The sequence below is a fragment of the Oncorhynchus gorbuscha genome, unplaced genomic scaffold (assembly GCF_021184085.1).
Source record: "Oncorhynchus gorbuscha isolate QuinsamMale2020 ecotype Even-year unplaced genomic scaffold, OgorEven_v1.0 Un_scaffold_2100, whole genome shotgun sequence".
In the NCBI taxonomy this organism is placed as follows: Eukaryota; Metazoa; Chordata; class Actinopteri; order Salmoniformes; family Salmonidae; genus Oncorhynchus; species Oncorhynchus gorbuscha.
In genome coordinates this window covers 27,233-49,129 of record NW_025746692.1, presented here as the reverse complement: position 1 = coordinate 49,129, position 21,897 = coordinate 27,233, and the positions used below count along the sequence as shown (strand labels likewise).

The 21,897-nt window shown below is 41.7% G+C and overlaps 1 long non-coding RNA gene and 1 other non-coding gene across 2 annotated transcripts; one reads left to right on the top strand and one right to left on the bottom strand.

Annotated features, from left to right (window-relative positions):
• Window positions 1-3,645: 3,645 nt before the first annotated feature.
• LOC124024969 lies at window positions 3,646-3,809 on the bottom strand. The gene has a single exon (XR_006837114.1). It is a non-coding gene; the product is annotated as a U1 spliceosomal RNA (small nuclear RNA).
• Window positions 3,810-7,897: 4,088 nt separating this feature from the next.
• LOC124024968 lies at window positions 7,898-21,635 on the top strand. Its single transcript, XR_006837113.1, has 3 exons — window positions 7,898-8,078; window positions 18,058-18,104; window positions 21,597-21,635. It is a non-coding gene; the product is annotated as an uncharacterized LOC124024968 (long non-coding RNA).
• Window positions 21,636-21,897: the final 262 nt, after the last annotated feature.

The following is a 21,897-nucleotide window of genomic DNA, read 5'->3' as shown; positions in this document are numbered from 1 at the left end:
TGGGTTGTAGTGTCAGTGGGTTGTATTGTCAGTGGGTTGTAATGTCAGTGGGTTGTAATGTCAGTGGGTTGTAATGTCAGTGGGTTGTAATGTCAAAGTGGGTTGTAATGTCAGTGGGTTGTAATGTCAGTGGGTTGTAATGTCAAAGTGGGTTGTAATGTCAGTGGGTTGTTGTCAATTGTCAGTGGGTTGTAATGTCAAAGTGGGTTGTAATGTGAAAGTGGGTTGTAATGTCAGTGGGTTGTAATGTCAGTGGGTTGTAATGTCAGTGGGTTTTAATGTGAAAGTGGGTTGTAATGTCAAAGTGGGTTGTAATGTCAGTGGGTTGTAATGTCAGTGGGTTGTAATGTCAGTGGGTTGTAATGTCAGTGGGTTGTAATGTCAGTGGGTTGTACTGTCAGTGGGTTGTAATGTCAGTGGGTTTTAATGTAAACGTGGGTTGTAATGTCAGTGGGTTGTAATGTCAGTGGGTTGTAATGTCAACGTGGGTTGTAATGTCAGTGGGTTGTAGTGTCAGTGGGTTGTATTGTCAGTGGGTTGTAATGTCAGTGGGTTGTAATGTCAGTGGGTTGTAATGTCAGTGGGTTGTAATGTCAGTGGGTTGTAATGTCAAAGTGGGTTGTAATGTCAGTGGGTTGTAATGTCAGTGGGTTGTAATGTCAAAGTGGGTTGTAATGTCAGTGGGTTGTAATGTCAGTGGGTTGTATTGTCAGTGGGTTGTTGTAATGTGTAATGTGAAAGTGGGTTGTAATGTGAAAGTGGGTTGTAATGTCAATGTGGGTTGTAATGTCAGTGGGTTTTAATGTGAAAGTGGGTTGTAATGTCAAAGTGGGTTGTAATGTCAGTGGGTTGTAATGTCAGTGGGTTGTAATGTCAGTGGGTTGTAATGTCAGTGGGTTGTAATGTCAGTGGGTTGTAATGTCAGTGGGTTGTACTGTCAGTGGGTTGTAATGTCAGTGGGTTGTAATGTCAGTGGGTTGTACTGTCAGTGGGTTGTAATGTCAGTGGGTTGTAATGTCAATGGGTTGTAATGTAAACGTGGGTTGTAATGTCAGTGGGTTGTAATGTAAACGTGGGTTGTAATGTCAGTGGGTTGTAATGTCAGTGGGTTGTAATGTCAGTGGGTTGTAATGTAAACGTGGGTTGTAATGTCAGTGGGTTGTAATGTCAAACCAGGTTGTAATGTCAGTGGGTTGTAATGTCAGTGGGTTGTAATGTCAAACCAGGTTGTAATGTCAATGGGTTGTAATGTCAGTGGGTTGTAATGTAAACGTGGGTTGTAATGTCAGTGGGTTGTAATGTAAATGTGGGTTGTAATGTCAGTGGGTTGTAATGTCAAACCAGGTTGTAATGTCAACGTGGGTAACTCGTGATCTAAAAAAAACTGAAGCGTTTTAATACGCCTCAATAGATGTTGGCAAAAAACCTCAGTCAGCTGTCTTGGGTGTGAACTGGATTGGTACCTGACTGCTGAGAATATGAATAAATCCATCTATATCACCGAGGCTCATTAACTTTGTATAGTCCATACAACTCTCACTTCTCTCGACTGTGAAGTGGCTGATACCTTAAGGATCACTTGGGTAGATAGATGTATTTGACAATTTATAAAACACAATACAACCACACTTACGATGACACAAAAAATAAGTTTGAAAACAAAAATGAGTGTTGCATACACTATACAAAGTCGATGAGCCTCGGTGATATGGACCTGATTCCATTTCCCGACGACAAGAAATCAAAGCAGACCAAAGTCGACGTTCTAAATCTGTATTCTGGACATTGCAACTTCAGTCACACGCTCAAAGCTAATGTGATTATCCAAGTCATTTTAATAAACTTTCTCCCGAGTTGCGCAGTGGTCTAACACACTGCATCTCAGTGCAAACGGCCTACCTGGTTTCATCACCTCCGGCCGTGATTGGGAGTCCCACAGGGCGGTGCACAATTGGCCCAGTGTCTTCTTGGTTTGTAAATAAGAATTTGTTCTTAATAACTGATTTAACTGTCAAACACTCCCTAAAACACCTCTGCGAGCAGGCCTTTCTAATCGACCTGGCCGTTGTATCCTGGAATGACATTGACCTCAAAACCCGTCAGTAGGTGATGCCTGGTTATTCTTTAAAAGTGCCTTCCTCACCATCTTAAATAAGCATGCCCCATTCAAAAAAAAAATAGAGTCCTATAGGGTGATATAGTCCTTGGTTCACTCCAGACCTGTCTGCCCTTGACCAGCACAAAAACATCCTGTGGTGTTCTGCATTCGCATCAAATAGCCCCCGCGATATGAAACTTTTCAGGGAAGTTAGGAACAAATATACACAGGCAGTTAGGAAAGCTAAGGCTAGCTTTTTCAAACAGAAATTTGCATCCTGTAGTACTAACTCAAAAAAGTTCTGGGACACTGTAAAGTCCATGGAGAATAAGACCTCCTCCCAGCTGCCCACTGCACTGAGGATAGGAAACACTGCCACCACCGATAAATCCACTATAATTGAGAATTTCAATAAGCATTTCTCTACGGCTGGCCATGCTTTCCACCTGGCTGCCCCTACCCCGGTCAACTGCCCGGCACCCTCCACAGCAACCCGCCATATCTATCCTACCCTGTCTTTCAAAGGTCTTCGAAAGCCAAGTTAACAAACAGTATTACCGACCATTTGGAATCCCACCGTACCTTTTCCACTATGCAGTCTGGTTCCAGAGCTGGTCATGGATGCACCTCAGCCACGCTCAAGGTCCTAAACGACATCATCACCCCCAAAGCCAATTCCTCCTTTGGTCGTCTTTCCTATCTGAATCTGGAGACTCATATCTCCCTCACTAGCTTTAAGCTGTCAGAGCAGCTCACAGATCACTGCACCTGTACATAGCCCATCTGTAAACAGCCCATCCAACTACCTCATCCCCATACTGTATTTATTTATCTTGCTCCTTTGCACCCCAGTATCTCTACTTGCACATTCATCGTCTGCACATCTACCATTCCAGTGTTTCAATTGTTATATTGTAATTACTTCTCCACCATGGCCTATTTATTGCCCTATGTCCCTTATCTTACCTCATTTGCAATCACTGTACATAGACTTTTTGTTTTCTTTTGTTCTACTGTATTATTGACTGTATGTTTTGTTTATTCCATGTGTAACTTAGTGTTGTTGTATGTGTCGAATTGCTACGCTTTATCTTGGCCAGGTCGCAGTTGTAAATGAGAACTTGTTCTCAACTAGCCTACCTGGTTAAATAAAGGTGAAATAAAAAACTAAATAAATTTGCCGAGTTACATAAACACATTTTAAACTATGTTGATCGTTATGTTACAATATTTTGTTTATTGTGGGTTTAAATTACAAACTGTCATATAAATGACTTAGTTATCTAGCAAATAAAAGACCTCAATCCAGATTACGTCTGAGGACGCAAAAAAGTAGGCCTTTTCCTTGACATTATCAGGACACGAAAGACATAATCACCGGTGCTACAATAACAGATTGGGGTTATCAGAAACAAAAATGTATCTCTGAGACGTTAGTATATCTTTTAAATAGACCCTAAATTCTATATGCATTCATCTGATACGGGAAAAAATGTTGGAAAGCATCCCGATAATATCTGTTCCTTCTTTATTTTTAACATCAAGATCAGGGGAGAGCGCGAACGCAGTCCCCCACTACCATAAATTATGCAATCGAGATTTCCACATTTGAGAAATTCGCAGGGGTCAGCACAGCCGGAGTGCAATGGCTGAGCCTCGCCCTGGGTGAACCGCCTTCTTGATCACGGTGTCTCCCTTGCCAGGTAAGTATGAGTTGTACACGTTGGTAGAGGAGGAGTCATTCTAGGACAAAGGTGTTTGACTCACGGTTACCACTTATACTACTGATATACCACATCATATTGAACCAGGTTTAATGATGTTTACGAATACAATTGCGGACAACGCAAATGAAAAGCGATGCACTTTGTTTTACTATATTATATCACTGCCCGACTGTTTTCCCATCATGCAACACGGTAGTAATTCTATATACATTGAATTTATTTTCTAAATGTCCGTCTATATTATCACATTCATTGGTGAACAACTGTAGCCTAATATATTTGACAGTATTCAGAGATCGCAAGTAAACAATTCAACTTGAAAACAAATGGGGGAATGTTTATCCGACTGGTCGCTCAGGAGACAAAAGCAGATGACGTCAGACGTATGGAAGACATGTGACTTGAGCTCGTAGGAAGAGGAAGGAGACAGCGCTGCTTCTATGTGACGAACAGGCGTCACATAGATTAAATATTAAATATATATATATTGTTCCTGATTGCTTGGTAGAGTGTAAACAACACAAAATAAATTATAGGTGCACCAGAGAGTTGACGTGTACTAATGATTTTCAATATATATATATTATTTAGGCCATTGTATACTGTAGGCTAATTATTCAAGAGAATGCTTGAATGTATTTAAATGCAGGACTAGTAGGCTGTGTGATGAAATTAAGTAATAGTAAGGACTAATGGATAACAGGCCAGAAAGCTGAACGACACCAGCATAATGACATACGAGAGAGTCTGCTCCAATGAAGAACAACAAATGGTACAGGTCTTTTATAAAGGGCTACAGCAAAGCAAAATAAAAAAGAAGTGTCAATAAGTTATAAGGTCATTAGGGTCACATGATCAAGGTGTGGGGGGGGGGGGGGGTAATTTCTTGGTCAACAATCTACACAAACTACACTAATGTCAAATAATATATATATATATATAATTTCTATCTAAATATATATATATATTTAGAATATATTTAGATCGAAATTAAATACGTAAAATAGTGTTTCCATAATTATTCAGCCCCCTGAGTCAATACTGAGAAACACCTTTGGCAGTCATTACAGCTGGGAGTCTTCTTGGGTAAGTCTCTAGGAGTCATTACAGCGGGGAGTCTTCTTGGGTAAGTCTCTAGGAGTCATTACAGCTGGGAGTCTTCTTGGGTAAGTCTCTAAGAGTCATTACAGCGGGGAGTCTTCTTGGGTAAGTCTCTAAGAGTCATTACAGCGGGGAGTCTTCTTGGGTAAGTCTCTAAGAGTCATTACAGCTGGGAGTCTTCTTGGGTAAGTCTCTAAGAGTCATTACAGCTGGGAGTCTTCTTGGGTAAGTCTCTAAGAGCTTTACACACCTGGATTGTACAATATTAGCCCATTATTATTTTCATAATTCTTCAAGCTCTTGTCATGGTAACGGCCGTAATGCAATAACAAAACATAATGCTACTTTTAACAATGATAGTAATAACACTATTAATTCATAATATATATTTGTATATTTGTCATTGATCAAGAAACTTGTGCTATTGTGCTATTTGTCCTCTCTTTGTTGCTATGTTTTTATTGTTACTCATCAAACCTCGACTGAGTGAGCCAATCAAACCTTTTGTTTGTATTCAATATCTGACACTTGCGCCTCTATTCAATATCTGACACTATCACCTCTATTCAATATCTGACACTATCACCTCTATTCAATATCTGACACTATCACCTCTATTCAATATCTGACACTATCACCTCTATTCAATATCTGACACTATCACCTCTATTCAATATCTGACACTACCTCCTCTATTCAATATCTGACACTATCTCTATTCAATATCTGACACTACCTCCTCTATTCAATATCTGACACTACCACCTCTATTCAATATCTGACACTACCTCCTCTATTCAATATCTGACACTACCTCCTCTATTCAATATCTGACACTACCTCCTCTATTCAATATCTGACACTACCACCTCTATTCAATATCTGACACTATCACCTCTATTCAATATCTGACACTATCTCTATTCAATATCTGACACTATCACCTCTATTCAATATCTGACACTATCTCTATTCAATATCTGACACTATCTCTATTCAATATCTGACACTATCACCTCTATGCAATATCTGACACTATCACCTCTATTCAATATCTGACACTATCTCTATTCAATATCTGACACTATCACCTCTATTCAATATCTGACACTATCTCTATTCAATATCTGACACTATCACCTCTATTCAATATCTGACACTACCACCTCTATTCAATATCTGACACTATCACCTCTATTCAATATCTGACACTATCACCTCTATTCAATATCTGACACTATCACCTCTATTCAATATCTGACACTACCACCTCTATTCAATATCTGACACTATCACCTCTATTCAATATCTGACACCCCACCTCTATTCAATATCTGACACTATCACCTCTATTCAATATCTGACACTATCACCTCTATTCAATATCTGACACTATCACCTCTATTCAATATCTGACACTATCACCTCTATTCAATATCTGACACTATCACCTCTATTCAATATCTGACACTATCACCTCTATTCAATATCTGACACTATCAAATTCAATATCTAAATCTATTCAATATCTGACACTACCACCTCTATTCAATATCTGACACTATCACCTCTATTCAATATCTGACACTATCACCTCTATTCAATATCTGACACTATCACCTCTATTCAATATCTGACACTATCACCTCTATTCAATATCTGACACTATCTCTATTCAATATCTGACACTATCACCTCTATTCAATATCTGACACTATCACCTCTATTCAATATCTGACACTATCGCCTCTATTCAATAGCTACACTACCGAGATATTCAATAGCTGCGCATCGATTTGACTGGTGTCGTAACGCTCTGTTCCTTCCTCTGACTGCCATCGTCCTCACAGAGCCCAGCCTAACCTCTATTCCAGACCGGCAACACTACTGCTGTATTCAATATCTGAAGCCGCTTTTGAGCGTCAATCTGACACCAGCAGACTAATTCAATCTAGCATAACCATCACCCTGATTCCTCTGTCCCCTTTTGTTAATAATATCATCATATAGTGTAACGAGCCTGGGTTTATAAGCGTGGATAGCGACCCCTATTCAGTATGCTTTTGGGGCACTCTAGTCAATATCTGAGCTGGACTTCAGGCTATTCAATATTGAGGGTTCGAGTCCTATCTGACACTATGCCTGTTTCAATACGTCTCATTTTACCATCGTTATATTTCTGTGCTATCAGAAATGATCTGACAGTTCTATTCAAACTCAATCAGAAGCTTTTCAAATTGTATTCAAGTAGTTTAATCCATTTTATCCAAGTAGTATAATTGCCATTTGCAAGTACCTATTCAAAAGTAATATATTGGAATTATTCTTTGGAGCTCTCTCACATATTCAGTAGGTCTACATAGCACACAGAGGTATTCAAGTATAACAGTCACACGGAACAAATAAAACATGTATAACATCCTCTATGACGTCAATTGTGTTCAGCTCCAGGTTGTTTCCGCTGCACATCGCTGTTAGACACTGCGCTTCTTGTCTGTCTATAGGCTGTCTCGGCGTTGTTATTGACGACACTTGTGACGTTTTTAGTCTCAATGGATTCTGAGGACCCCCTTTTATTATAGTGCTGTGATAATACAAACATACAGCCTCCTTAATATCTGAACATATTATTTGAAAGACTGAAGACGGAGAGTTCTGCATGAAAGATGTATTTTATTATTGTCTGGGACGTGGCACACAACCATTGGTTGATGCAATGTGGCGTGTCAATTGTAGGCGGCCTCGTAGGATTTCAATGGGCTGGTCTGCAGAGGAGCTCAGCATTTCTTCCGAATCTCTCTCTCCCCCTCAGCTATACCGGTGTGTAAAGGGGTGTAAGTTCACAATGGGAGCCGAGACTATCGCACGGTGGCAGTAGAGAGACGCGGATGAAGTGTGTCAGTCATGCTGGTGGCTGGCAGCGACGGCAGAGCAGAGCGTGACATGCCAGGTTTTTTTCCTGAGAGGGATGTGTTCTCTTGGTCTTGGATCCGCGGAGTGATGGCAGAATGTTCCATTTATTCTATGGATCTTTCCTTCCCGTCGTATTTCTGCCACCATGGCATGATCCAGAGCAGGGCGGTGTAACTGGGTGATTCAACATCACGGTTATAGTGATCGGAAGAGAACACGGAGGATTTTGCAACAAGTAAGTAGGAAAACCGTCATTTCCCTTCATAATCAACGCAGTTCTCTCTGGCAGTTTTCAAGCCTCAGCAGCAGTCAATCGGAGTGTTTCTGGCTGATTTGTTCTACTGATGATGACGGTTGGCAGCTCCCTTCTGGTTTCGTTTTACAGCTCAGAGTGTCAGTGAGTAGTGCTGGTTATATAGTGACTTGTATTTCCATCCACTTACATCCACGGTTTTATCCAATGGACCGAGGTCGTTTTATCCAGCCGGCGCGTTATATCCGACCGAGGCCGTTAATATCCGACCAGGCCGTTATATCCGACCGAGGAACATATTATTTGAAATAGTTCCATGAAAGATGTATTTTATTATTGTCAGGGACCGAGGCCACAACCATTCCGATGCAATGGCGTTCAATTTGTAGGCGGCCTCGTTATTTCACCGGGCTTTCTATCCGACCGAGGTCGCATTTTATCCGAATCTCGGCGCGTTATATACCGTGTGTAAGGGGTTATATGGGAGCCGAGATATCCGACCGTGGCCGTTAATACCGGATGAAGTGTGTTAGTCATGCTGGTGGCTGGAGCGAGGCAGTTAGCAGATCCGACATGCCAGTGTTTTTTCCTGACCGAGGGATTGTTCTCTTGGTCTTGGATTATTCAGAATGTTCCATTTATTCTATGGACCCTTCCCGTTATTTCTGCCACCATGGCATATCCAGAGCAGGGCGGTTTGATCCAACATCGAGGCTTTATATTCAACCGAGGCCGTTTTTCCAACCGAGGTTGGTTCTAGTTTTTATTTATTTTTTAAATTCCGAATATGACTCTAGTATGCGGAGTGTGATATAATATTGAAATGTGGAATTAAAGACATGACTATATTCTGGTTGGTTCATTTCCTTTATTCAACAAAGCACCACGTTTTAACATCAAGCATACGGAGTGTTTCTGGCTGATTTGAATGATGATGACGGTCAAAGCTCCCTTCTGGTTTCGTTTTACAGCTCAGAGTGTCAATAGTAGTGCTGGTTATATAGTGACTTGTATTTCATCCATTTACTCCACGGCACTGAGTTCGTTTTAGTGCCGGCGCTCATCCGACGGCCGTTAATATCCGAGAGGAGGCCGTGGAAATATCCAAACGAGGCTTTATATTGTACTTTTTTTTTGACAGTGGTTCTGTTTTCAAATTTATTTTTTAAATTCGAATATGACTCTAGTACGCAGGTGATATAATATTGAAATGTGGAATTAAAGACATGACTATATTCTGGTTGGTTTGTTTCCGTTTTATTCAACAAAGCACCACGTTGTACACATAAGCATACATTGATTTTTAAAAATATTTTTTTGAAAAATATTTTTTATTTTCATTTTACATTCAAATACAATTACAAATTCAGTGCATAACATGGATACTTACAAACAGTATCGAAAAGTACCGTAACAATATAAGAATATCAAAACTCCTAAAAGTGCTGTTCTGCAGATACGGTTTCGGGCTGGGATGGAAATGAGTGAAAGGCTTCAAGCTTTGACAAGTTTAGAAATAACAGTCACGGGGAGATGTTCACTCTTACACGGTCGCTGACAGACTGAGAGTGTTTTGGGTCTGGGACTATGAACGGGGCGGAGCTACCGTAACTATCCAATCATAGCTGACTGGTACATTCCACCACGCCTCTATTATCCGAACATGACTCTAGTATGCAGCTACGGCTGAGCTATCCAACGGTGGCCGATACAGATATCCACTCCCGGCTGACTCGTCCAACCATGGCTCTTATCCATTCCTAACCGACAATGAATCTCGAGAGCTGGAGAAGCGCCAAGTTCATGTAGGGAAAGCCCCTGGCACTTCTCGGCTGTATTCTGAAGTGTCCAACCGTGGCTCTATTATCTATTCCTAATCAACAACCCATCCTATCATGTTATCACAACAACAGAGAAATTACCGTCTTTTGTCCTCCTGCAAAAACCTGGTTGTTGTCACACTGCCCTCTCCTGGTAGCACTGCAAAACATCACTCAATCAAATCCTGAAATAAAATATAAATCCACTTTTTCCAGAAAATCACATTATATGGGCTGAATACTTACATGAAGTGTATGGAGACTCTACATGACATAAATATGAATATATAAAATAAACTTATACGTGTTAAACCCGCCCACTGTGTTGAAACAGGAAGTACATTTATAAGGAAATAGATAAATAAATGAACACCATCGGCCGAAGAAAACATGTTTCTGAGGTTTGTAGCTTTCTTTTACAAAATTATGTAGAGACGTGTTTTTGGTGAAGTTAGGCCATCGCAGAGAAAGGTGATTTCCGGTGTAAGACATCCGCAGAATTCTTATATTATTACATTACTGATTTCAACTTTCAAAATGATATTTTTAGGCTTCCTTACATTGATGCTGATTCATATTGATTATGTTATATTATAGGCGACAGGGCTATGCGGTAGGGTATGGGGCTATGAGGTAGGGTATGGGCGATTGTCTGCACAAGATAGCGATTATAATTTATTTAAATAAAATGTAAAAATGCACCCATTTTTTTTCTCTTTTCTCCCCAATTTCGTGGCATCCAATTGGTAGTTAGTCTTGTCTCATCGCTGCATCTCCCGTATGGACTCCGGAGAAGCAAATGCCGAGAGTCGTGCGTTCCCCGTAATCACAACCCAGCCAAGCCTGAAATTTCCGTCCTTAACTATTTTCCGACAAAAATATAACTGCCAAAGGGGCGGAGTTAGCCTGCAGAGTTTTGCCAAACTATCCAGGTCTGTGACCAAACCATTTGAGCTTCTACTTTAAAAAATCCACCTTTCCAGAAACAAGTCTCTCACGGTTGCAGCTTGCTATTGACCTCCTCCTGCCCCCAGCTGTGCCCTGGACACCATATGTGAATTGATTAACCCCCATCTATCTTCAGAGCTCGCTGTTAGGTGGCCTAAATGGGGACATGCTTTAACACCCCTGCCATCCTACAATCTAAACTTGATGCCCTCAATCTCACACAAATGATCAATGAATGTACCAGGTACAACCCCAAATCCGTAAAACATGGGCACCCTCATATATGTCATCCTAACCAACCTGCCTCTGCTGTCTTCAACCAGGATCTCAGCGATCAAATCACATTTTATTTGTCACATACACATGGTTAGCAGATGTTAATGCGAGTGTAGCGAAATGCTTGTGCTTCTAGTTCCGACAATGCAGTAATATCCAACAAGTAATCTAACCTAACAATTTCACAACAATGACCTAATACACACAACTGTAATGGAATGAATAAGAATATGTACATAAAGAATGAATGATATGAATGACTGATGGTATAGTAAACTTATATAAGTGGCATTGTTTAAAGTGTCTAGTGATACATTACATCAAGATGGCAAGATGCAGTAGCTGGTATAGAGTACAGTATATACATATGAGATGAGTAATGTAGGGTATGTAAACTTATATAAGTGTCTAGTGATACATTACATCAAGATGGCAAGATGCAGTAGCTGGTATAGAGTACAGTATATATATATGAGATGAGTAATGTAGTATAGAGTACAGTATATATATATGAGATGAGTAATGTAGGGTATGTAAACTTATATAAGTGTCTAGTGTGATACATTACATCAAGATCAAGGCAAGATGCAGTAGATGGTATAGAGTACAGTATATATATATGAGATGAGTAATGTAGGGTATGTAAACTTATATAAGTGTCTAGTGATACATTACATCAAGATGGCAAGATGCAGTAGATGGTATAGAGTACAGTATATATATATGAGATGAGTAATGTAGGGTATGTAAACTTATATAAGTGTCTAGTGATACATTACATCAAGATGGCAAGATGCAGTAGATGGTATAGAGTACAGTATATACATATGAGATGAGTAATGTAGGGTATGTAAACTTATATAAGTGTCTAGTGATACATTACATCAAGATGGCAAGATGCAGTAGATGGTATAGAGTACAGTATATACATATGAGATGAGTAATGTAGGGTATGTAAACTTATATAAGTGTCTAGTGATACATTACATCAAGATGGCAAGATGCAGTAGCTGGTATAGAGTACAGTATATATATATGAGATGAGTAATGTAGGGTATGTAAACTTATATAAGTGTCTAGTGATACATTACATCAAGATGGCAAGATGCAGTAGATGGTATAGAGTACAGTATATATTACATATGAGATGAGTAATGTGAGATGGTATGTAAACTTATATAAGTGTCTAGTGATACATTACATCAAGATGGCAAGATGCAGTAGCTGGTATAGAGTACAGTATATACATATGAGATGAGTAATGTAGGGTATGTAAACTTATATAAGTGTCTAGTGATACATTACATCAAGATGGCAAGATGCAGTAGATGGTATAGAGTACAGTATATATATATGAGATGAGTAATGTAGGGTATGTAAACTTATATAAGTGTCTAGTGATACATTACATCAAGATGGCAAGATGCAGTAGCTGGTATAGAGTACAGTATATACATATGAGATGAGTAATGTAGGGTATGTAAACTTATATAAGTGTCTAGTGATACATTACATCAAGATGGCAAGATGCAGTAGATGTATATACATGAGATGAGTATAGAGTACAGTATATACATATGAGATGAGTAATGTAGGGTATGTAAACTTATATAAGTGTCTAGTGATACATTACATCAAGATGGCAAGATGCAGTAGATGGTATAGAGTACAGTATATACATATGAGATGAGTAATGTAGGGTATGTAAACTTATATAAGTGTCTAGTGATACATTACATCAAGATGGCAAGATGCAGTAGATGGTATAGAGTACAGTATATACATATGAGATGAGTAATGTAGGGTATGTAAACTTATATAAGTGTCTAGTGATACATTACATCAAGATGGCAAGATGCAGTAGCTGGTATAGAGTACAGTATATACATATGAGATGAGTAATGTAGGGTATGTAAACTTATATAAGTGGCATTGTTTAAAGTGTCTAGTGATACATTACATCAAGATGGCAAGATGCAGTAGATGGTATAGAGTACAGTATATACATATGAGATGAGTAATGTAGGGTATGTAAACTTATATAAGTGGCTAGTGATACATTTATTACATCAATTTTTCAATTTTTAAAGTGGCTGGAGTTGAGTCAGTATGTTGGCAGCAGCCACTCAATGTTAGTGGTGGCTGTTTAACAGTCTGATGGCCTTGAGATAGAAGCTGTTTTTCAGTCTCTCGGTGCCTGCTTTGATGCACCTGTACTGGCCTCGCCTTCAAATCAAATGTATTTATATAGCCCTTCGTACATCAGCTGATATCTCAAAGTGCTGTACAGAAACCAAGCCTAAAACCCCAAACAGCAAGCAATGCAGGTGTAGAAGCACGGTGGCTTGGAAAAACTCCCTAGAAAGGCCAAAACCTAGGAAGAAACCTAGAGAGGAACCAGGCTATGTGGGGTGGCCAGTCCTCTTCTGGCTGTGCCGGGTGGAGATTATAACAGAACATGGCCAAGATGTTAAAATGTTCATAAATGACCAGCATGGTCAAATAATAATAAGGCAAAACAGTTGAAACTGGAGCAGCAGCACAGCCAGGTGGACTGGGGACAGCAAGGAGTCATCATGTCAGGTAGTCCTGGGGCATGGTCCTAGGGCTCAGGTCCTCCGAGAGAGAGAAAGAAAGAGAGAAGGAGAGAATTAGAGAATGCACACTTAAGATTCACACAGGACACTGAATAGGACAGGAGAAGTACTCCAGATATAATAAACTGACCCTAGCCCACCGACACATAAACTACTGCAGCATAAATACTGGAGGCTGAGACAGGAGGGGTCAGGAGACACTGTGGCCCCATCCGAGGACACCCCCGGACAGGAAGGATATAACCCCACCCACTTTGCCAAAGCACAGCCCCCACACCACTAGAGGGATATCTTCAACCACCAACTACATCAAGATACATCAAGATGCATCAACACCAACAACAGCCTTCTGGATGATAGCAGGGTGAACAGGCAGTGGCTCGGGTGGTTGTTGTCCTTGATGATTTTTTTGGCCTTCCTGTGACATCGGGTGGTGTAGGTGTCCTGGAGGGCAGGTCATTTGCCCCAGGTGATGCGTTGTGCAGACCTCACTACCCTCTGGAGAGCCTTACAGTTATGGGTGGAGCAGTTGCCATACCAGGCGGTGATACAACCCGACAGGATGCTCTCGATTGTGCATCTGTAAAAGTTTGTGAGTGTTTTTGGTGACAAGCTGAATTTCTTCAGCCTCCTGAGGTTGAAGAGGCGCTGCTGTGCCTTCTTCACCATGCTGTCTGTGTGGGTGGACCATTTCAGTTTGTCTGTGATGTGTACGCTGAGGAACTTAACACTTACTACCCTCTCCACTACTGTCCCATCAATGTGGATAGGGGGGTGTTCCCTCTGCTGTTTCCTGAAGTCCACAATCATCTCCTTTGTTTTGTTGACGTTGAGTGTGAGGTTATTTTCCTGACACCACACTCCGAGGGCCCTCACCTCCTCCCTGTAGGCCGTCTCATCGTTGTCGGTAATCAAGCCTACCACTGTAGAATTTAGGGAGCCTTGCTTTCAGATTAGCCTTGTTAAAATCCACAGCTACAACAAATGCAGCCTCAGGATATGTGGTTTCCAGTTTACATAGAGTCAAATGAAGTTCGTTCAGGGCCATCGATGTGTCTGCTTGGGGGGGGGGGGGGTTATAATGCGGCTGTGTTTACAATCAACGAGAATTCTGTAGGTAGAATGTATGCACACATGACTGTAAGTCGCTTTGGATAAAAGCGTCTGCTAAATGGCATATATTATTATTATTATTATTATAATGCGGTTGGCATTTGATTGTGAGGAATTCTAAGTCAGGTGAACAGAAGGACTTGAGTTCCTGTATGTTGTTATGACCACATCTCGTTAACCATATAAGGCACACGACCCCGCCCCTCTTCTTACCAGGAAGATGCTTGTTTCTGTCGGCGCAATGCGCGAAGAAACCAGCTGGCTGTACCGACTCTGATAGTGTATCTCGAGTGAGCCATGTTTCCATGAAGCAAAGAACAGGCTAGGTTTCTATCCAACCGGTAACAGGCTAGGTTTCTATCCAACCGGTAACAGGCTAGGTTTCTATCCAACCGGTAACAGGCTAGGTTTCTATCCATCTGGTAACAGGCTAGGTTTCTATCCAACCGGTAACAGGCTAGGTTTCTATCCATCTGGTAACAGGCTAGGTTTCTATCCAACCGGTAACAGGCTAGGTTTCTATCCAACCGGTAACAGGCTAGGTTTCTATCCAATCCCACATATTTCGATAATGACAAAACCCTGTGAGTTTGTCGTCACACATTGAGATTCGTGGTTGCAATTACGATTCACAAATCTGTAATTACATTTCACAATCTTGTAACATGTTGTGTTGTTGTTTTTCACCCCTTTTTCGTGGTATCTAATTGGTAGTTACAGTCTTGTCTCATCGCTGCAACTCCCGTACAGACTCTGGAGAGGCGAAGGCCGAGAGTCGTGCGTCCTCCGAAATCACAACCCAGCCAAGCCGCACTGCTTCTTGACACCAACATGTCGGAGGAAACACCGTACACCTGGCGACCGTGTCAGCGTGCACTGTGCCCGTCCCGCCACAGGAGTTGCTAGTGCGCAATGGGACAACGGACATCCTTGCCGGCCAATCCCCTCCCTAACCTGGACGACGCTGAGCCAATGAATATTTATATTCATGAAATCACAAGTGCAATATAGGAAAACACAGTTTAGCCTTTTGTTATCCACCTGTCGTGTCAGATTTTGAAATTATGCTTTACAGTGAAAGCAATCCAAGCGTTTGTGTAAGCTTATCGATCGCACGATAAAACATTAAGTACACTTAGCATCAAGTAGCTCGGTCACGAAAATCAGAAAAGCAATCAAATTAATTGTTTACCTTTGATGATCTTCGGATTTTTTCACTCACGAGACTCTCAGTTACACAACAAATGTTCCTTTTGTTCCATAAAGATTATTTTTCTATTTAAAATACCTCCGTTTGTTTGTCGTGTTATGTTCAGAAATCCACAGGAAAGAGCGGTCACGACAACGCAGACAAATTCCAAATAGTTTCCATAATGTCCACAGAAACATGTCAAACGTTTTTATAATCAATCCTCAGGTTGTTTTTAAAATATATAATCGATAATATATCAACTGCAAATGTCTTTCACAGTAGGAGAGGGAAAAGCAATACCTATCCAAACTCTGTTGCTCGAGCAAAACTCATGTGACCACTTGACGCGATGTTATCGTTCTGGCTCATTTTTCAAAATAAAAGCCTGAAACTATGTCTGAAGACTGTTGACACCTTGAGGAAGCGATAGGAAAAGGAATCTGGTTCATTTCCCTTTAAATCCAGCAAAGGGAAGCTATGGAACATGGAGTTTTCAAAATAGAAGCCACTTCCTGCTTTGATTTTCCTCAGTGTTTCGACTGCAATATCAGTTCTGTTATACTCACAGACAATATTTTGACAGTTTTGGAAACTTTAGAGTGTTTTCTATCCAATACTATTAATAATATGCATATATTAGCAACTGAGACTGAGGAGCTGGCCGTTTACAATCGGCACCTTTTCATCCAAGCCACTCAATACTGCTCGTGCAGCCATAAAAAGTTACTTAACTAGGCAAGTCAGTTAAGAACAAATTCTTATTTACAATGACTGCCAATTGTGCACTGTCCTATGGGACTCCCAATCACGGCCAGTTGTGATACAGCCTGGAATCGAACCAGGGTCTGTAGTGATGCCTCTAGCATTCTCTCAGTGCCGAGAGAATGCCAAGAGTGTGCAAAGCTGTCATCAAGGCAAAGGGTGGCTATTTGAAGAATCTCAAATATAAAATAATTTTTGATTTGTTCAACACTTTTTTTGGTTACTACATGATTCCATATGTGTTATTTCATAGTTTTGCTGTCTTCACTATTATTCTACAATGTAGAAAATAGTCAAAAATAGTGAGTAGATGTTCTAAATCTTTTGACCGGTAGTGTATATTGGGAATACTATCAGTATGTGATCTTGTAGACATGGATTGAGATCTAACTTTAATTTTTAACATTCATCACTGAAATCACCAGAGTGGTCTGTTCTCTGGGCAGTGAATGAGCAGAGACTATGTAAAGTAGAGAATCCCATACAGTGAATGAGCAGAGACTATGTAGAGTAGAGAATCCCATACAGTGAATGAGCAGAGGCTATGTAGAGTAGAGAATCCCATACAGTGAATGAGCAGAGACTATGTAAAGTAGAGAATCCCATACAGTGAATGATCAGAACAGAGACGATGTAAAGTAGAGAATCCCATACAGTGAATGATCAGAACAGAGACTATGTAGAGTAGAGAATCCCATACAGTGAATGAGCAGAACAGAGACTATGTAGAGTAGAGAATCCCATACAGTGAATGATCAGAACAGAGACGATGTAAAGTTGAGTATCCCATACAGTGAACAGCCTCACTGTAATGTCAGTCTCACTCTAACCACTAGAGGGCATCAGAACCTGTTGTGCAGTGTTTTTTTGGGGGGGGGGTGTAACTCATGATACCTGGTGACTTCACATCTCTCAGTGCTTTCATCAAGTCACCATCAGTATTGCTTTTATCAAAGTTGACATAGGGGTGTTATGTCACATTTACATAATTTAGCATATGCTCTTCCCCGGTGGGAGTCGAACCCACATCCCTGACATTTCAAGCACCGTGCTCTTCCAACTGAGCGACACAGGGCCACATTTTGAAGTTGCCATAGTATGTTATGTCACATTTGACAATGCACCCTACATAGGGAGCTGTTCTGTCACCCTTTGTACACACTTTGTATTGCTTATGAAGACTGTATGTATGCTATATCAAGCCTTTATAAGTTGTATTTAGTTTAATCACAGTCTATCCTTCTGCTTTACCAACAGCAGAGACCATGGTGGAGAGTGTTGGACCAAGCCTGGACCTGAGACATGTGAGTTAACTGATAATTATTTTTAAATCAAAATATGATTAAAGCATTCATTACATTCATTATACTTGAGTCCCAGACAAGGAAAACAATCATGATCTATTTGGTCAAAACAAACTTGAAGGTAGAGACCGCAATATGACGTAGATGCACAACGTAAACAACATAGTGCGGGGCGGCAGGGTGGCCTAGTGGTTAGAGTGTAGAGGAGGCAGGGTAGCCTAGTGGTTAGAGTGTAGAGGTGGCAGGGTAGCCTAGTGGTTAGAGTGTAGAGGAGGCAGCGTGGCCTAGTGGTTAGAGTGTAGAGGTGGCAGGGTAGCCTAGTGGTTAGAGTGTAGAGGAGGCAGGGTGGCCTAGTGGTTAGAGTGTAGAGGTGGCAGCGTGGCCTAGTGGTTAGAGTGTAGAGGAGGCAGGGTAGCCTAGTGGTTAGAGTGTAGAGGAGGCAGCGTGGCCTAGCGGTTAGAGTGTAGAGGAGGCAGGGTAGCCTAGCGGTTAGAGTGTAGAGGCGGCAGGGTGGCCTAGTGGTTAGAGTGTAGAGGTGGCAGCGTGGCCTAGTGGTTAGAGTGTAGAGGAGGCAGCGTGGCCTAGTGGTTAGAGTGTAGAGGAGGCAGGGTAGCCTAGTGGTTAGAGTGTAGAGGTGGCAGGGCAGCCTAGTGGTTAGAGTGTAGAGGAGGCAGGGTAGCCTAGTGGTTAGAGTGTAGAGGAGGCAGGGTAGCCTAGTGGTTAGAGTGTAGAGGAGGCAGGGTAGCCTAGTGGTTAGAGTGTAGAGGAGGCAGGGTAGCCTAGTGGTTAGAGTGTAGAGGAGGTAGGGTAGCCTAGTGGTTAGAGTGTAGAGGTGGCAGGGTGGCCTAGTGGTTAGAGTGTAGAGGTGGCAGGGTAGCCTAGTGGTTAGAGTGTAGAGGTGGCAGGGTGGCCTAGTGGTTAGAGTGTAGAGGAGGTAGGGTGGCCTAGTGGTTAGAGTGTAGAGGCGGCAGGGCAGCCTAGTGGTTAGAGTGTAGAGGAGGTAGGGTAGCCTAGTGGTTAGAGTGTAGAGGAGGCAGGGTAGCCTAGTGGTTAGAGTGTAGAGGAGGTAGGGTAGCCTAGTGGTTAGAGTGTAGAGGCGGCAGGGCAGCCTAGTGGTTAGAGTGTACAGGAGGCAGGTAGCCTAGTGGTTAGAGTGTAGAGGAGGCAGGGCAGCCTAGTGGTTAGAGTGTAGAGGCGGCAGGGTAGCCTAGTGGTTAGAGTGTAGAGGTGGCAGGGCAGCCTAGTGGTTAGAGTGTAGAGGCGGCAGGGCAGCCTAGTGGTTAGAGTGTAGAGGAGGCAGGGTAGCCTAGTGGTTAGAGTGTAGAGGCGGCAGGGTAGCCTAGTGGTTAGAGTGTAGAGGTGGCAGGGCAGCCTAGTGGTTAGAGTGTAGAGGTGGCAGGGCAGCCTAGTGGTTAGAGTGTAGAGGAGGCAGGGTAGCCTAGTGGTTAGAGTGTAGAGGCGGCAGGGTAGCCTAGTGGTTAGAGTGTAGAGGCGGCAGGGTAGCCTAGTGGTTAGAGTGTAGAGGAGGCAGGTAGCCTAGTGGTTAGAGTGTAGAGGAGGCAGGGCAGCCTAGTGGTTAGAGTGTAGAGGTGGCAGGGTAGCCTAGTGGTTAGAGTGTAGAGGTGGCAGGGCAGCCTAGTGGTTAGAGTGTAGAGGAGGCAGGGTAGCCTAGTGGTTAGAGTGTAGAGGAGGCAGGGTGGCCTAGTGGTTAGAGTGTAGAGGAGGCAGGTAGCCTAGTGGTTAGAGTGTAGAGGAGGCAGGTAGCCTAGTGGTTAGAGTGTAGAGGAGGCAGGGTAGCCTAGTGGTTAGAGTGTAGAGGAGGCAGGGTGGCCTAGTGGTTAGAGTGTAGAGGAGGCAGGTAGCCTAGTGGTTAGAGTGTAGAGGAGGCAGGTAGCCTAGTGGTTAGAGTGTAGAGGCGGCAGGGGTAGCCTAGTGGTTAGAGCATTGGACGAGTAACCGGAAGGTTGCAAGTTCAAACCCCCGAGCTGACAAGGTACTAATCTGTCGTTCTGCCCCTGAACAGGCAGTTAACCCACTGTTCCCAGGCCGTCATTGTAAATAAGAATTTGTTCTTAACTGACTTGCCTAGTTAAATAAAGGTTAAAAAAAAAGAAATAAAAAAGGGGTTCTTAATTTTTTTCAGCCTGGGACCCAAATTACAGATTGTGTTTTTCCTGGGACCCAAATTACAGATTGTGTTTTTCCTGGGACCCAAATTACAGATTGTGTTTTTCCTGGGACCCAAATTACAGATTGTGTTTTTCCTGGGACCCAAATTACAGATTGTGTTTTTCCTGGGACCCAAATTACAGATTGTATTTTTCCTGGGACCCAAATTACAGATTGTGTTTTTCCTGGGACCCAAATTACAGATTGTGTTTTTCCTGGGACCCAAATTACAGATTGTGTTTTTCCTGGGACCCAAATTACAGATTGTGTTTTTCCTGGGACCCAAATTACAGATTGTGTTTTTCCTGGGACCCAAATTACAGATTGTGTGTTTTTCCTGGGACCCAAATTACAGATTGTGTTTTTCCTGGGACCCAAATTACAGATTGTGTTTTTCCTGGGACCCAAATTACAGATTGTATTTTTCCTGGGACCCAAATTACAGATTGTGTTTTTCCTGGGACCCAAATTACAGATTGTGTTTTTCCTGGGACCCAAATTACAGATTGTGTTTTTCCTGGGACCCAAATTACAGATTGTGTTTTTCCTGGGACCCAAATTACAGATTGTGTTTTTTTCCTGGGACCCAAGTTTAGGAAAATATGCAACAATACATAAATATCGGTACATTTCATTGCCCTTATGCCTAAAACAAATAACAATTAAATTAAATACCCATTTAAAAATATTTTTATGTTAATTTTCCCCCATTTTAAAACACTAAAATACAATAAATAATTTTCATTCTGAACTGGAATAAACTGATTGATCACACAGGTGTAGACTAGAAAACATACACCGTCCTAATGAGAGGTGTGTGTCTTGTTGATGTTTTCAACAAGCAGGTCTATTCTGGGCTCCGTGTTTAACAGTGCAACACTGAGGTCATACTCAACCTTGAGACTGTTTCTGTACTTGTGTTTTTAAGTATGTCAAGAGTTCAGAACCCCGACTCACCACGTAGGTATGTGGAGCCAAACGGGACCAGAACCTCTACTGTTTCCTCAGTCAGGCAGGAGACCGTTTCCTGTTGTCGATGACTGTTTGCCTCAACAACAAAAACATCTTCCTTCAGTTTATTCCAGTTCAGAATACAAATTATTACTTGTATTTGAACTGCAACAGTTCCAGAACGATGTTTCCTGCTTCCACAAACATTCATTAATATAACACTAATGTCAGATTAGGGTATGTTAATAATGAGTGTACATTCTGAGACTGTTGCTCACTTAGATTCATTTTTATTACAAGTCTATTTAATAATTATTAATTCATTATTACATGAGATTGTCCATTTTAAATAACAACTACTTTTGCCTTCAGTGATTCCTCAGAGCTGTAAGACTTGTGACCATCTGGACGTAAGTCATTAGTCTCAGTTCTTACTTTTACATCAGCTGATATCTCAAAGTGCTGTATAGAAACCCAGCCTGAAACCCCAAACAGCAAGCAATGCAGGTGTAGAAGCACGTTGGCTAGTAAAAACTCCTTAGAAAGGCCAAAACTTATGAAGAAACCTAGAAAGGAACCAGGCTATGAGGGGTGGCCAGTCCTCTACTGGCTGTACTGGGTAGAGAGGAACCAGGCTATGAGGGGTGGACAGTCCTCTTCTGGCTGTACTGGG